Source organism: Tyto alba, unplaced genomic scaffold (genome assembly GCF_018691265.1).
Source record: "Tyto alba isolate M040663 unplaced genomic scaffold, T.alba_DEE_v4.0 Super-Scaffold_2, whole genome shotgun sequence".
NCBI classification, from domain to species: Eukaryota; Metazoa; Chordata; class Aves; order Strigiformes; family Tytonidae; genus Tyto; species Tyto alba.
Window position 1 is genome coordinate 19,115,219 of NW_024881282.1, and position 17,996 is coordinate 19,133,214.

General features: G+C 40.4%; 1 protein-coding gene across 6 annotated transcripts in view; it reads right to left on the bottom strand.

Annotated features, from left to right (window-relative positions):
• Positions 1 to 2,492: 2,492 nt before the first annotated feature.
• Positions 2,493 to 17,996, bottom strand: part of PSPC1 (paraspeckle component 1) — a 65,174-nt gene continuing 49,670 nt past the window's right edge. Inside the window, exons 7-10 of one of the 6 annotated variants that reach the window (XR_004406812.2) lie at positions 11,372 to 11,625; positions 8,056 to 8,159; positions 3,734 to 3,937; positions 2,493 to 3,049 (exon numbers count right to left, since the gene is read on the bottom strand). The gene's annotated coding sequence lies outside the window, so the exon portion shown is untranslated. Of the gene's footprint in view, positions 3,054 to 3,720; positions 3,938 to 8,055; positions 8,160 to 11,371; positions 11,626 to 17,996 lie in introns of all 6 variants that reach the window. The other 5 variants (XR_004406811.2, XR_004406810.2, XR_004406809.2 and 2 more) reach the window with 5 other exon arrangements.

Consider the following 17,996-nt stretch of genomic DNA (forward strand, 5'->3'; position numbering starts at 1 on the left):
AGATACCTCATTCTGCTCAGTGTGAACAACTGAAATGCATGAAAAGCACACGCTGAGAATCAGGTCTGTCGCTGCCAGGACTTGGGCTGTGGTGTAGCTCTAGTTCGTGTGAGTCACTGTGTGTAACCCTGGAAGATGAACAAGGAAAGGGGACCTGGAGAAGTGTTTCCTTGGAGTGACAGGTTCCCTGTGTGGGGCTACCCCCTTCCTCAGTTACCACTGTACATGGCACTAGAGAGCATGGGTGTGAAAGGTGCTGTACAGCACGTGTCAGGGTAAATAGCTGAACTGTTCAAGGTGGGGATGGGTTTTGAACAAATGTCCATATAACATAGATGCTATTTAGAAACGTGTACAGTCTAACCTAAAAATGTCTGCTAATGCTCCAGGAGTTGACATAGCATGTAGTTTGTCAAAGGCTGCTGATTTTGGCGGTGGTGTTTTCCCTTGAGGGAGGAGGTCTACTGGACATGGGAATAAAATATGGATTTATGATGCTTTTATTAAGGGATGGATTTTACAGCCATCTTTCTCTTTTAGTTGGCAATACAAATTCAGAATCCTTACTGAAGATGCATAAAAGGCATATGAAATGATGTTTGAAGCTGGTTTTGGTCTGATTTTATCATATGGTTTTTATCCATTTGCAAAGGAAAAGGTTTTGGTGGACAAAAAATGAAGAGAAAGTAGCTACAATAAGAACCAATTCTTTAGGCACTGTGGAGAAATACCTTTGAACTACTTGCTCGGTTTCTTCTTGCTCCTCTGTCAGCACAGCTAAGCAGGTGCAGTTCCCCTAAGCTGCAGTGGCAGGATGTTCTGAAGACTTGGATTCATTATCTTTCACTGCTGCATCATCGGTTCCTGGCCTCTCTCACAGATACTGAGAGGTGGTGGGTGATGCAGCTGCCTGTCCCAGGTCCTCTGTGCTTTCTGCACCCTTTTTTTTTTTTTTTTTTTTTTTTTTTTTTTCCTCCAAAATGAGGTGTTTTCTGATCAGTCTGGAAGGAAGCAAGCTGTTTCAGTACACAGAAGAGACAGGTGGCAGAGTACAGCTGCCACCTTCCCCAGGTAGGATTGCTCCAGGTGCCCCAGGGCCACCTGGAAACCTTGTGCCTGTCTACCTGCTCCTGTTCTGTTCTCACCCTCTGCCTTCCCCTACATACTGGAAAAGGGCCAGGGTGAAATCTTTTTGTTTTTCATGTCTTTCAGAGCAGTGGCAGTCTAGGAGCATGGGAGCTGAGGTGACCCTGCAGATGCATTCCTACAGCAGCACTTTCAGTTTTGCTGGAGTCTCACCTGTTGCGAATGCAAGAGAGCTCTAAAGGCCGTGTTTTGCTAAGCTACTGGTGCAGCAGGGGCACACACTGCAAGCCCATCACTGAATCCTGGCACTTCAGAATTCCTCAGCTTTTCTGTCTCCCACATAAAGGGGGGAAATATTTTGCAGATTTAGAAACTGTTAAAATGTTGAATGAAAGACAAAGACCAGAGTTAGGAGGAAAAAAAAACACTAAATGCAGATAAAAGACAGCAATGAATACAAATCTGAGCTGGACTGAGGCAGCAGTAAAAATTAAGGTTAGAAAAGGGTCTGTTAAAAAAAAAAAATCTCAAACGTTAAGTACAGCAGGCAGGAGGAAAGGACCAGGCAGAAGATTGTTCTTTTTGATTTCATATCAACCCTTTCTCCACAGCAGAGTCTCAACTGTCAGACAGAAAGCTACAACTGAACTTTCTTCAAGAATTTCTGTAATTCTCCCTACATGATTTGAATCATAAGGAACTCATCTAGAGTAGGTGGGTCAGACCTTCCCCTTGCCTCACTGCTTGCATGTGCACGCCCCTCAAACCAAGAGCAGGCACAGCTCTGCTTTTGAGACAACCCAAACCATGTGCCTGGGAGCTGAGGGCATCGTCCCCATACCCAGGGATTCACTGCAACTGTTGAGGCATGTGCCAGCAGCACAGATGTGTTCATCCAGAGCTGGAAGACAGAATTACCCACATGGTGACATCTCGATCTCTATCACGACCCTCCACTTTCTGACAAGAAGTCTTGTTCCCTGGAGCTGTTACTTGTACAGGCTCTCCACAGCCAAGTAGAGAGAATATGAATTTGGGGAAGAAAATCCAGTGAGGCCTGTTATAGCAGTTGCACATCTTACACTGAACACAGTCATCCCTGTTACGGGGGAAAAGCTGCTACCCCTTCCACAAACTGTAACAGCCCCAGCCTGTGAAGGCTCTGCTTATGTGCGTATTTATTTAAAAGGCTTTACCCAGCTGGCTGAGATCCTGTCTGGAAGTGTTTTCACAGATGCCAAAGCATTTGAGATTTCCCTTGTTTTCCTGGATGTCAAACCACAAGTGAACCCACAAGCAAACGTCACCCCACACAAGCCCCCAGCCTGGGTCCCCTGCATCCCCCTTCCTGCAACAAAAGGGAACTCCCAGGGTGGGGAGACCAGTTAAGTACAGCAAGACAGTACTGGCTTGCACTGTTTTTATTAGCGGTACGATGCAACACTTACACACACTGAGAATTATATGGGACTTCCTCAGTACTGTGCACTGCTAAGATGAGTCTGGCTTCATCTTCTCTACCCCTTTCCATTATGCAGCTGCAGGAAGAAAATTTCCTACTCCCCTACCTCATCTTTCCCAAACTGAACAAACCCTGCTGTCTACCCCCACAGCTCCTACGCTTTCATCTCCTGATCATCTTGGTGGCCTCCACCAGACTTGTTCCCATATACACATTGTCTTCAGGACCCCAGAACTGGTCACAGCAGCACTAAACAGGGAGGGAAAATTGTGTCTCTTGCCGCTGGTCTTCCCATGGAGCCCGGAATGGGGTTGGACACCTCCTTCTTCACTTGTCCCTCAAGACTCCCAGATCGGCTTCTGCAAAGCAGCTTCAGCACCGGTGTGTGCCCAGGCTGCACAGCTGCATCAGGTTCATTCTGTACCCACCACAGGACTTGGCATTTGCCTTTTTTTTTTCATCAGGTTCCCATCAGGCCCTTCATTCATGTTCACCGCTTTGCTGACTTAAGGAAATAGAAAATAAACATTGATTAATTTAAAACAGTTTTATAATGGACACAGAAACCCTGAAAAAAACCTGGATGTGTTACAATGCAATGTAAAAATCGCATCAAAATTCATTTTTCATTACTCATTCATTTCATCTTTTTATTGGGCTACTTTAAGAGAGCAGGCATTTTTATCATAACTTCCAATTCAGATTTAACTGCACAGTGAAATCTTACTGCAGCTTTAATCTCCCCAGTAGTTAACAGTTCCTTCCAGTCCTGTTCAGCTGTTGCTGGCTCATACCATTTTCACTAGGTACAATTCTACTGCAACTTAAAATACAATCCACACTATTGTTTTTTCTTTAAATATAAAACCAACCACTTTTGACACGTATTTTTCTTCTTGAAAATACTTTCTTATTTCATTTAGCTCTAAAGACTTTTAGTCCAAAACCAAACATTTAACCAAGGAGCAGTCTTTCAATAGATCATTTACTCTGGTTCCTGTTGTAGCATACAAACTTTAATCCTTTTATCAACACCATTTCCCAGCACTAGTATTTCTGGAAAGAAAATCTGCTTCCAGTACAGTCTAGATAAAAAGGGAGTCAAGACTTCAGTCAAACACATCAGAGTTGGCCAACATCAGCTTTACTACGAAATGTTCAACTTTGCTTACCACTGGGCATCACCTTCTCTGCCGCAGGCTGAAGCCAGTAACATCATAAAAGCTGTAACTCGTCTCCTCGTACAGGAAAAGGCATCTTGAACCTCACAAGCAGACACCATTTTCAGATTCTTCTGATGTGTCCTTCCCAGTCTGGGGTGCTGGTGCGGGACCCACCCCATGGTTTCAAACGGCCCCATGGCCTCAGGTCTCACAAGGGCAGGCCTGGTTACAATCAGAAAGAATACAGCTTAATTGAGAGTGATCAAATCGTCCCTCTCCACTGTTCAAGCGAGGTGCTGCAGACTTCATTACTGTTTTATTAGGTAACAGCATTATTCTTATACCCAAGAACACAGAGAAAACTAACCGCTTGTTATGCACACAAATAATACAAAGAGGCTGCTAACCGAACACAAAGTGAACAAATTCATCACAAAAGTCACAACCACTGTTAGCTAAGTGCTCCAATGAGTGACAACACAATTATACTCTCACCCCTGGTGGTCCCTGTAATTCCCACTTTTGCACATGACCGTGGTACAGCAGAAAGCCATCTCAGTTCTGAGGGCACCTAGCCACCAGCAGTATTCCCCAAAACCTAACGCAACGGAGAACATTTTCAGGAAATAAGTAGGATTCAGGCTGAGGAGTTACAAGAGATGCTGAAGTGATAACTTCCTTGAAAACGTATTTTTGTAATCAAAGTACAGCAAACAAGAAGACTCAAATGGCAAACTACAGAGCAATCCATTAGCAAATATAGTTGGATAAAGAGCTGGGAAGCACTAGCGCTTTCACAGACAGCCCTTCCAAGAAGTTACCTGGAATCAAACTGAGCAGGTGTAACTTTTTTTTAACATGACTAATTTGGCTCACTCTCCCAGCCTTTTGCAGCTTTTTCACAGTGTGCTGTTGCACACTCTGCCCCAAATACAATGCAACTTACTCACATTTTTACCCCATTTTCCCTCAATTTTTAATGCTATTTAATTAGGCCATTAGGCTTTGTCAGCCAGGTTCACACTGCAATCTGACATGCACACACACAGATTAATAATGGAGAGAGAGAAAAAGGATTTTATCACTCCACTGAGACAAGGAGTCATTACTTAGCCAGTGAAAGAAACACTTGTATCCCCAAGGAACCTTGGCCATCCGCTCTTCCCTTCACAGGAAGGAAACTAAGTTGAGGACAGAAAAATTCTGAGGTGCCTGGGAAACCTGCCAAACACTGAGACTCCCAAATGACTTTTGCACAGGGGCAGTCTGATACGTAAGGACAAGCAATACTGAATTCCCAACAGCTACATGGTCAAGACAAATTGTCAGCTGGACAAAAAAAATCTCTTTTGGGTCAAACTTTGAAAAAGAGTGTTTCTGTTACTACTGTTCTGATAAACAGTTCTAACTGTATTGTCCTTTTTTAATTTTGTGAGTAAATGCTTGTACCTTGCTTATTTCCATAGCCTGGTGTACATTACACATTATTGTGTGGTTATTTTTATATCCTACATCATTGTTGTGATTATTTTTTTATTACAATTTTACTACAACTAGAGAGCAACAGGGAACTCCTTAGTAAAAAGCAAAGCAAAACCATGAAACAAGGTGCATATCAGTTCTCCCATCTCCTGAGCCCCTGCTCCCTACCCCTCCCTTCCCCCTCCAGTATCAAATAGGTAACAGGGCCCAGGTTAGGGAACACTTAAACTGGACACAAGTGAAGTGTGTTGGGCCTGATGGGAGGCAGCCGAGGGAGCTGGCTGCTGGCACTGGCAGGCCACGCTCTGTGCCCAAAGGGGATGGCAACCGGGAGAGATGTGTGCGGACAAGGCAAAAGCAAATGTCACTGCTATCTTCAAGAAGGACCCAGGGAACTCCAGGCCCTGCAAAGGTGATGGCCCAGCTACTGCTGGAGACAATTTCCAGACCAAGTAGGTAACTGGGAGTCATCAGCATGGATTTATAAAGGGGTCATTTGCAAATCCTTAAGGATCCTAACCTATCAGCCTGCTATGCTGATCAGTTCAGTGGCTATGGGGAGAGCACTGGATATTGCCTGCCTTCACCTCAGAAGGCTTTTGACAGTCTGCCATAATACCTTCATGGACAAACAGATGAAGCACAGGCTTGGTAAGTGGACAGTGAGGCAGACTGAAAACTGGCTGAACACCCGCGCCCAGAAGGTTGTGATCAACAGCACAAAGCCCAGGTGGAGGCCTGTAAGTAGCAGGGTACCTCAGTACTGAGGCCAGTCCTTTTCAACGTTGTATTTATGACCTGGTTGATGGGACAGAGCACATCCTCAGCAAGTCTGCAGGTGAGACAAAGCTGAGAGCGGCTGATACGCCAGAGGGGCCTTGACAGGCTGGAGAAATGGGCCCAAAGGATCTCACCAAGTTCAGCAGAGGGAAATGCCAAATCGTGCACTTGGGGAGGAATGATCCCAGGCACCAAGACAGGCTGGAGGCCAACTGGATGGAAAGCAGCTCTAGAGGTAAAACCCAAGGGTCCTGCTAAATACCAAGTCCAAGAACCATCACGAGCAAAGAATGTGACCTGGCCACAAAGAAGGCCAAGGGCATCCTGCAGTGCACTACACAGAAAGTTGCCAGCAGAGGTGATCTTTCCCCTCTACTCAGCACTGGTGAGACATCTGGGGCGTTGTGTCCTGTGCTGTGCTCCTCAGTACAAGAGACATGGACATACTGGATCGAGGTTCGGTGAATGGAAGACAACTGAGGGACTGGGGCATCTTTCATGTTCTAAAAGGCTGAAGGTGCTGGGACTGTTCAGCCTGGAGGAGGCAGGGCAAAATCTTATAAATATTTATAAACATCTAATGAGAGGGTATAAGGATGGCAGAGTTTTCCCAGTGGTGCCCAGTGACAGGACCAGAGGCAATGGGCACAAACTGGTACACGGGAGGTTCCCTGTGAACACGAGGGAACTTTTACTGTGAGGGTGACCAAACACTGGTACAGATGCCCAGAGAGGTTGTGGAGTCTCCATTTCTTGGAGACCAAACCCAAATGAATACAGTTCAGGGCAACCTGCTGTACCCGACATCCTGCTTTGAGCAGGGGTTGGAACAATAATGCATAGCAGATTGGAAGTAAAAGGTAGGAAAAAAGTAGATAGTTTCTGTGGAGAGTGTAATAGGATTCTGCCTGTCTTGAGTAGAAATTTTGAACTATTTCAGTCTTGGGAATCAAATACCACGAGGGCAGTTTTTCAGTATTAGTTACAACTCACAGTACAGTGTGAGATGTATGACTGCAGAAAGACTTCTCTCATGTTGCCGTTCCTATGCTTTTTACAGAATGAAAAAGGACCCCATCACATTTATACTTCCCATGCAACTCTGAGGTTTTACTGCTTACTTCCCACACTTAATTTACCAGCTGACTTAGAAATCAGTAAAGGGACCCCCCTCTAATTAGCAATAAATCATATACACTACTACTATAGAATCACAGAATGGTTTGGTTTGGATGGGACCTTTGAAGATCATCTAGTTCAAGCCCCCTGCCATGGGGAGGGACATATTTCACGTCATTAATAAATAGCTCAATATATCCTGTTCTTTATACATATCTAGTTCTCTATTTAACACCACTAGAGAGACAGCTCTGAGTACATTTACTAGGCCAAATAAACACAGAGAACTAACCCAAATCCTTCTTGCTTTATCAGCAGAACTTGCACACCTCTGTCAAATCCCATCAGTGTTTAAAATTAAAATTTTTACTTTATAAAAGCAAGTGGTATTTTTGAATTTCAGAACTATCAGAATTACCAAACCAAGCTGCATAAATACCCCTTTAAAACCTTCTTATCTGTTAGTCTCACGGAGGTGATTCCAACACCCAGGGCAGATGACACCACATGCCTGTTTGTACACAAACTGAACTCAACCCCAGGTTTTACAGAGCACACAGGACCAGCCCTCCAGGCCGAAGCCGACTGGCTAATCCCGAGGACTGGTCAGAATCAGAAACTACAATGTTGACTGTACAAACGGGATTCTGAGTGCAAGGTATCAATAACATCCAGTAGCTCAGACTTGGCATCATATTCTTTTGACACTATGGGTTTTAGATGTAAGACACATTATGGCTAGACAGATCTTGAACTGTCTGCAAGAGGCTGTGTACATATACTTTCAGTACTTTAAAAACACATTAACGTCTGATAAATTATGCAAAGAATTACACTGTATGAAAGCAAGTATTAGTTTAAGTGTAGAAGGAGAATTACTCTACATCAAATTGCAAATGTGAACAAAAAGAGGGCTCCTAATTTCAGTAATTGCTAAATAAAACTGAATATCCTAATACATACCTCATACTAAAACTTGGTTTAGGATTTCCTTTTGTATGCATAAAACAGCAGAAGGATTCTGCACAAGCCAGTCTTCATCTGCATTTTAAGATTTTAATAGTAACCTAAAAAATAAAGAGACAGTAAATAACTGTGACATTTCAAACAAATTAGACAATACAGTAGCTTTTCTTTTCAAATACCCGTAAGTATAATATGGAGAAATAAACCATAATAAAACTTCACATTACCAGAAAAAAAATCCATTTATTCTCTACCCATTCTTACCACTCAGTTGTTACTACACAGATTTCTCTAAAGATTTTAATTTTACAACCTCAGCAGTTAAAAAACAGCTGTTCCAAGAACATTAACAAATTCCGAGATTTTCATACTTCTGCTTGGAATAGATTAAGAGCAGTTCTGCTCCAAAGAGCCCCAGGTCATTTTTCTTTGGAGGATTTTTAAAACAAACATATCAAACACAATACTGTTGTCTTCTAGGCCTGCCAATGCATGTGGACAAAGCAGCATTTCAATCCTCCTCCTATTATTGCCACTACAATAATTAGGATCCCTGCACACAACACAGTTATTAATGAAACTTGAGAACCGACTGCTCTCACTGGGAAGCACAGATTGCTTCCTCCCCGTTCTGCAGCCTGCTGTGGTACAGACACTTAACAGATACTCAAAAGGGGCAAAGCTATATATGAAAATAATATGACTGGACTAAAACTTTGTCCTGCTTTATAACAACATCTCAGAACAGAACTGCATACAAGTCTCATTAAAATACATTTTAATACTAAAAGCATTAGAAATTGATGCAAGAGTGTAAGACTTGTAATTTTAAAACTTCTGCAATAGATCTGCTTGCATTTGCAGTTAGTTGGAAGCACAGATGGCAAGTCAGAGTATAATTTTATTCCTATTATATTTATTAATAATTGAAATTGTTGTAAGGACATTCAAAAAGGCCTAGGTAATAACTGAAAATGTTAATAAGGGTATCCATCTTGAACTGCGTGTCATCTTCCAGAGTCCACATGCAAAATAATGATCCAAACTATTTAAAATTCAACAGCTCCCTGCCCCAGCCATTCAGGCTTCAAAACTGCTCTCATCCATGCGCACACACTCCCTCCTCCCCTGCCCCAAATTAAAATCACCTCTTCTCCACAAAACCCTCTGATCTAAAATAACGTGAGTACTGTAATATTTGATAGGTTTAACAGAATCCATTACTCGGGCTGGGGAAGCAGACATACAAACATGTTGCAGAGCCAAGGAGCCCTAAAGAAATCTCTGCAGGGAGGAAGACTGCCTGGAAAGCCCCCGATTACACCAGTGCAAGAGGATGAACAACTCTGTATGTTCTCTGATAAAGACTACTTAAAACAATTTACCAACACCCCGAGGTCCCCCCTGATGATCAGAAAACTTAGCACAGCCTGTGAAGTGTTTGTTACAGAAAGAATTACTTTGGAAATCCACACAACGGTTGCACCTTTCAGGCTAGCTTCACTTCAGGAACAGCCTCAAAAAGCAACTCAGAAGTGACACACAGGAAAATTACAACACACAACCACATTTACACTAACAGTAACATTTACCTTATCAGATACATCTGAAAAAAAGGCTGAGGCTAGCAGCTGAGAAAAAAATAGAGTTTCAAAGTTGGCATAATTTAATGTCTGAGTCCTATTAAAAGTGCTGTTAATTCATCAATTCTCCCATTTGCTTCCTTCTCATCTTTTCCCCCCCATGGTGCAGCTTGCTGTATATCAAGTTTCAAAAGTTCTGTTATCTATTCCATAACACAGACATTCAGCAACATGGATACTTTCTTCCTAAAGCAGATATGACAGAGCACATAACCCTTTAAAACTAGAGCGATAATTTTGCAGGTGCTAGTATTAAATCATTCGGCAGGTCAAATGCAGTAACGGCCACAAGCAATGACTGCCAGCCACAGGGACCAGGCTGGAATCCTCATCTGCACAAATATTAATGTCCTGGGACATTACCTCCACATGGTGAAACTAATCCAGCTATGGATAAATGTGTACCCATCTTAAAGGGAAGCTACAATTACACAAACTGCATGTCTTCCAGTCTGTATTTTAATATTATGAAAAAACCCCAAATCAGGCTTTTCCTCCTTTTTTTCCCCCCTATCTACAAACAGCAAGGCTAAGACCTCCAAAGGCCTAACATGGTTTTTCTAGTTTCTGTATCAGCCAATGTGTATTACTACCTTCTCCTGCCACCCAGATTTCCTGAAGAGAAAGCAGTGAGCCAGATTCTTGACAACTCCTAGATACTAGTGACAAAATTGTAGCCAAGTAAAACTGCTATGTTTTTGAAGACAATCCTTAAACCCAGCCAGTAAGACCACATGGTAGAGTTACAAATTAATCATTTACCAGAACTCAAATACTTACAAAGTGATGATAGTGCCTCTGGTTGGTAGGGGTCTTTTGGTTTGTTTGTTGGGTTTGTGGTTTTTTGTTGTGTTTTTACGAATATGTCTCTGGTTCTGCACTACTTCTTCATGATTCTCTCTCTACAAGAAATTAAGATCATTCCAACCTCTCTATCCTATGTAAACCCTACTGTTTATGATTAACAGCAATTACTTTGTTAGACCTGAACATATCCTAGCAGCTAGTGCTGAAAAAGGGGATTTGTAAGAGTGAACAGGAATACAGCAAATTGTTATTTTCAAAGTAACAGACTCTGAATCATCTTCATTCGTATGATAAAGCTTTTCTTTTAAAGCTCAAAGTGGGTATGGTGCCAAGCAAAATGAATCTGAAATATTCTAAAAGGCTAACAGCGTGATAAACATGCCTATTTCTGAAGAGAGCAGATGCATCATACACAAACTAAGCAATACTGTGCATACATTTTGCTATTATCGAGGAAAATTGAAAACCAGCTCTTCAGTACAACTTCTCTCAAGTAACACATACGCAGCATAACAGAGTACTCTCCACTGCTGTCTTTCCAACACAGAATTGCTATGCGAGACAAGCTCCAGGCTGCCACGGCAGCAGACCAAGCACCAACAGCCATCACACCCTACAACAGACGGACCTTTTATGTTTACCTTGCACACCGATGCTATGCTGCTTCACTGACGTGACTGACAGAACAGGTTGCTGGTTTGTTTTTTTTGTCTGTTTTGTTTTGTTTTGTTTTGTTTTGTTTTTTTGTTGTGGGTTTTTTTTTTTTTTTTTTTTTGTAATTAACAGAATTTTTGGTGGCTACTGTAACAAAGAGCTTCCCCCTTATATTTCTCCCTTTATTTTATGTCTACTTTAAAAATTACCTAGCAACAGAGAATAGCAGCATGGGTAAATTTTGACTTCCACTGAAGTGAGCCATATGACATTTTGCACCAGCAGGCACAGGTATCATTTTGAGAGTAGCAGAGCCACTATCCATCACACACAGGAAGGACTCCAATGCCGAGCTGTTCTCAGGAAAACACACAATCCCTTGTGGCCACTGATTTGGGGTTTCCAAAGGGAACCCAAGATGATCCGCAGAGCTGTGTTCATGTTTGCATTTGTTCAGGTTTACCTATCAAAAGGTAACAGATAACAGTGTTGGCTGCTGATGTACTAACAGAAGATACAGTGCTAGACATCTTTAAATGGTCAAGAAGTCTTTTCCTCCCCATTCTTCTCTTCATTTTTAGTCATTTGACCAAACCTGCTCACCTTAATCCTGAGTAGCCCCTGCTGAGCACAAAAGCACACATGTGCAACAATAAAACCATCAGAGTAAATCAATTGTCACCTGGGCATCACTGCACGGCTGCCAGTGATTACAGGAGAGAAAATGCTACATAACCTTTCCCAATCTTACATTCCCCAAATTCTCTCCTTAAGAATACATACTTTCAGACAGCTACAAGCAAGTATTTAAGGGAAAAAAGTTAACATTACCAAATTAAGGCTCAAAAGAAAAATTAAGTTCCTAGAAACAAAAGGGCAAATACTACTTGAACTGAGCTAGCAAGGCATTCAATGTCCTTGACAAGACTATTAAAAGCATTTTACATCTATTTCAAAACTGCCGATTTATAAGTTAGCACCTTAAACAGAATGAGGAATGTGAATGTAGTAATATTCCTCTTCTGTAACCAGATCTCAAGAAAGTAAAAACAGCAGTTACTAGCTGCTTGGTAATAAACCCATACCAGTGACAATACTATGATCAAGGAACATATGTTCTTCTGTTTTGTCTGGACTGCAAAACTTCACTCATACAGCAGTTAAACTATTTATTCAGTATTTGGGGAATGATGAGCATATCTGAAAATATTTAAACAGAATGGACAAAGATTTCATCTGTGCAGCTTAAGCAAGATCTGAATTTGAAGACATTGAAATTTATAAGTACTTTCTAAATTTAATAACAATTGTTCATTGATGAGTCATCATGTTCCGAGATGTAAGATCATGCATTTAATACAAAAGGAGGATCCATTTTTTTTGTAAAAAAGATGATTCCTACAATTTCAAACAAATTTGGATTTGATTAGCAGAAGGGAATGAAGTCTAACTTTTCAACACCACGCAGGCTTTACACAATATAATTAAAAGGTTATATTTTTAGACCTACATTATATATGAATATATACATTTTATTTTTGCAAAATTTTGTGAACTCTGAGGCATATAAAGTCATTAAAATAATCCTATATGAAACAGCAACTCAAGCCCATATTTTTTAATACGGCCCCCTCCCCTATATTCCAATGTCAAGTTGAGGAGTCTGCAGCACCAGAATAGCTGGCTGATCAGTGACTCTCATTATTATCCGTTCTATGTATGTTGTCACTGATACAGCAGAAATATCTTCAGATGTTCAGATTTCGACTTTCAATGACTGTGTTCATGCTGAACAGCTTGGAAAAACATCCAAAAGTATCATTTTCTCCATTCTGAACTCACGTGCCCTGTTACACAGATGCAAAGTTCCTGAGCATTTGTGATACTTTACCTTATCCTAACAGCTAAGTATAAAACTGATGCAGGGAATAACCTTTCTTATCATCTCTTTCACCTAGAAATAATGACGTATAGATGTGACTTCACCAATTAACAAAGAAAACTTAAGAAGCCTGACAGTTAAAAAGCATCTGAAACTGTTTCATGACTCAGCATTGGAAGCTACAGTTAGAATTTCATTAGCTTGTTTTATGTCAGGTTCTAGAAGTTCTGAGTTCATCTATCACAGAAACTTATGGCTTGTTTGAAGTAAATTTTGAAGTCTGCTGCAAATGAGATACAGTTAAACCAGCACTGCTAACATAGAATTAAGTAGTATCAGTACTGCTCTCCTACTTTAATAGAAGTCAGGATATCATTGTGCTACACACTGTGCAAACAAGTTTACATTTATACAACGAGATAAGAGAAACCCTAAGAAAACTTTAGACACATTTAAATAGGCATAGTTTTATTAGTATCAATTTATTTGACTTCAAAATAATTCTTTGTAGCAAAAATGTGTATAGGTAAACACTAAGAGACAGTTTTTTCATCATTTCAAGACCACATAAAAATCAGCAGAAACTTTTAAAGAACTACTTAATATATAGTTGAGATGTGATGACCTCACTAGTTGGAGGTTATTTTGAATCTTCCAAAAATATGGTGGGGAACGAAGTTTCAAGGAAAACCTCCTAGACTGTTCATAATCCAGCTTCTCCAATTCTTAAAAAAACAGCATTCATAAGGAATTGTGAAACTCACTGAAACACAGCACATGCACTTCTGAAGTGTTAGCAATGCTGCTTTACACAACTTTACATAACACTCCCCATTCCCTCCGGTAGGATTCCTTACCTGTTATGTTTGCAGCAGGTGCAAAGTTAGGCCAGTGTCCTAAACTCCTCTTCCAAAATAATGACAGCAGAATTGAGTATCTTTGTGGGGCTAAAGTCTCTGAAGCCGTGAGACTGTGCCAGGGGAAAGGGAGGGGCAAACTGTAGTCGCACAGTCCTTATAAAGAGCAACAACTTAAGATTCACTCAAAGAGCTTTCATCTCTGAAGAGCTTCTTTTGAAAAGGTAAAATTTAACAATACTAAGCAATACATACATCTATATTGAAACGGAACCTAGTAAGGAAGTATTCAAATACTTAAGTATGTAACTGAGTTTTAATGTCAATTCATATAAAGTTCAGTAAAGTCAAAGCTTTATTCAGAAGACAAAAATCACAGGAGGGTTATTATTGAAAGGGACCTCTAGAGACCATCGGGCCCAACCCCCCTGCTCAGGCAGGGGCACCTAGAGCCACAGCTTTTGATCTCCAAGGATGGAGACTCCACCACCTCCCCGATCCATCTGTGCCAGTGCCCAGTCACCCTCACACTGAAAAGGGTCTCCTGATGTTCACAGCCTGTGTTTCAGTTTGTGCTCACTGCCTCTGGTCCTGTCAAAAGATTTGGTAACGCATTGTGCAATTAAGTAATTTCCTTCCTGTGCTGATTCTGCTGGGTGACGATTTTTATCTCCGATTACTTCATGACAAATACAGAACACCAACTTCTACATTCCACCATAATAAAGCCGTATTTAGTAGAAAAAAAAAATATTACATTGGATTTGATATACACAGGATATTAAATGTGTATTTCAAGACAAAGACAACAGAATAGCATTGATAAATTGAAGGGTACCCTGCAAATGCTCTATCACATATTGGTCTACCAACATGAAGACTTACCTGCTTATGAAAAAAACAAAAACAAAAACAAAACACAAAGGAATGTTGTTTAAAGGTACCATTTCACAAGAAAACTTGTTTTGTAGAGAGGAAGGTATTTACAGATCTGCTTCAATATGACATAACTAGTCCTTGCAACAAACTAAGCCTGTACTTGCCCAGTCTAAGCAAATTACTATTCAGACCTGGGCTAAAAATTCTACAAGGCACCTGTGAACATTTCTATGGCAGGATATGCAGGGAACTCAACCACATAAAACTGAAGAGCAGAGATTCTCTGCTTGCTACTGCTGTACAAGCTTCCTTTTCTGGGACTCAAACTTGGCTTTTTGTCCTTTACTTGCACAGCTGGACATATTGCTGATGCTGCATTGAGATTTACCTCAACTTCCTAGTGGCATTTTACTGTCCTTATTTTAGTAGAAGTGGCTACCACCTGTAAGGTATTTTTCCAACCCCAAGTGAAATAGCTTTCTAAGCAAATATCAAGCATTTCAAAACCAACCAAACAAAAAAGAATTAAGCCTCAGCTCTCATATAGGTAGAGCTAAGGAAGCACCTGCTAACATGTAATGAAGACGAGTGAAAAGCACAATACCAGGAATAATTTCAAGTCTGAACAACAGATGTAACTATCAGGCAGTGTATGCTATGAATACTATTAAAATGAACCCTTCCACCATCTACCCCCCTGAAAAGTCACTCCAATTGACTATAACTTTCTTCATTTGAGAACAAAGTACAGAAGGCCTTAATGATGAAACCACTTTTGCAGAGAACTAAGCCAAGACCATATGGTAAGAAATAGGGAACTTCCTTTTCTTTTTCATCTTACATACAAAGGCAGTTTGTTGGCATCATATGCAAGACAAATATTTTGAATCATGACTGGCTGTTGGCACTATTTTTCATCATCGTTCATTCAGATTTTGAGATGCAAGCTCATAGTGTAACTCACATTAAAAATATACGTTTAAAAATAAGTTATCATGTCAGGTGACAAATTTGTAAATACCAAGACATTAATGAGAAAATGGCTATGAACACAGACCAAAACATAAATGTTGTTACTTCAGTTACCTGTTTGTGTCTTTTGATGTACACCGGAAAAAAAACATCAATTCTAACACACTGCAAACATTATTTGCTGTGTTGGAAAAAAAAAAAACCTCCACATAAGCAAGCAGCAGCTTCTCCAACAAAGTCTAGATTTCAAACCTGAGTTCTAACTACTGATGCATCAATGTATTTTAAAGGTTAACAGAACATTTACCTGTTATCAGAATTTTCCGCTACTCTTCACAGACCATCTTCAAAGAGCTCACAGTTTGCTCTCCTATTCTGCTCAACCTTGTTCTTGCCTTTTCATAACTTATTTCCATCGTATTTAACAACCAATTCTGTTCAACTTTCATTCTGAGCTCTGCAAAATCTCACATATGATCAGCATCTGATCGCTGAGTATGCTCTGAGAGGGTATATTTATGCATAAATTTTGAGTGATTCTAGTTTACACCACACTGTGTAAACTAAAATAATTGTGGATACCTGAGCAGTTTGAAGAAGAACCTCAGCACCTGGAGGTAAAAGCACGTCTTAGCATCTTTATTATAAAATCAGGGAATCGGACTGAAATAATCATCCAACAGAGTCATTTTCTGTAACACATCTTGAATTATCAAAAGATTTGTGTCACTGACGGTACAAGTATAACTGATTTGTATTTTTTGAAAATTAGTATATAATATTTCTTGAGTCTCTACTCAAGCTTGTGCAGATCAATACTTCCTTGAGAATACCACATTTATAATTCATGGAAGATAACATCTGGAAGCACACTGCAATGAATGAAAAGATATAAACTAAGAAGACTGCAGCTGGCAAAGAGCAAATGCTGATTTAAGTGCTCCATGACTACACTACCTTCAACCCCCAACTGCAGTAGCTGCCACTGTGCAATGGAAATTTGCTAAGCAGAAGAGATGAAGACTCCGAAAAGCATCCTTGTAGCCATAAAGGAACTTCATTGTCTGAGACAGGCGAAGCCACTGCTGAAACAACCAAAGGTACTACCATAGTCGAAGTCCTGGGCAGGCTATGACAGTCACGTAGCTGTACATGTATCCAACCAGCAGACAAGCTACCTCAGGTGCCGACTGTCCAACTACTCAGATTTATCACTGTGGCAAAATAATCATGTTCGTCAAACTTAAATCCTGTTCATAAAGTTGAAGGTCCTATCCTTCTTTTGTCACCATCAATGCAAAGATGACATTTTCCTGCAGTAAGAGCAGGACCAGATTTAGGCAGCTTTTCTTCTCAAGCAGGAGCTCTCTGAACTCATATCAGAAGTCCTCTGTAGGAAGCATTGTCACATTAAATTACACATATTTGAACTTCAGTCCTTTCCCAGCACAATTCTGTCCTGTATATTTAGCCTTTCCTCTATGTTATTAATAAAGCTTCACCTCTGCTCCTTTATGTAGACAAAAACATGAGAAAAAAATATGAGAAAATACAACCAACTCCCCAATAACATTACTCTTCTCCATAACTTAATGAAACACAGGCTTTCAGACAGATTTTGTCCATTAAAGCATGTATTTTATTTACATGTTTACATTGAACTAGTTTCATTTATAGCAGAACTCTGAAACATTTAAGAATTTTAGATAAGTTTATCAAGAGTCATATTTGGAGTTTTTAATTCTATGGTAGCTTCCAAATTTTTAGAGAAACAAACTGAAAGGTATCAAACCACATCTTCATGCTTTTCCACGTAACTATCTCCTCCATCTGTAAATCCATAAAGCGCACTCATCTACTTTTGTTTATCCATATTAATATCCATATTAGTCAAGAAAGGGTGTCTGTTTTAAGTTCTCATGTATTCTGTCACTTAATTATTGTGAGTTGATTTACAAAAAAGAGGAACTTTACAATTAGGTTAATCCAGAACGAAATCTTCTTCCCCCACACCCCTGGGAAGAGCCACAGATCCTTTTTAACAACACAACAGGTTAAGAATACATACGTGATATTCATATACTATCAAAATAAATGTGGGGAGGTATGTAATGACTCACTAAATCATATCAAGAACTAGTTTTACTGTGCATCTGACATCTGATTCTTTCCTTTAACCCATTTCCATCAAATTTAGTATTACAACCCTCAAATAAAGTTTTATACAGCTCGTACCTCCCACAT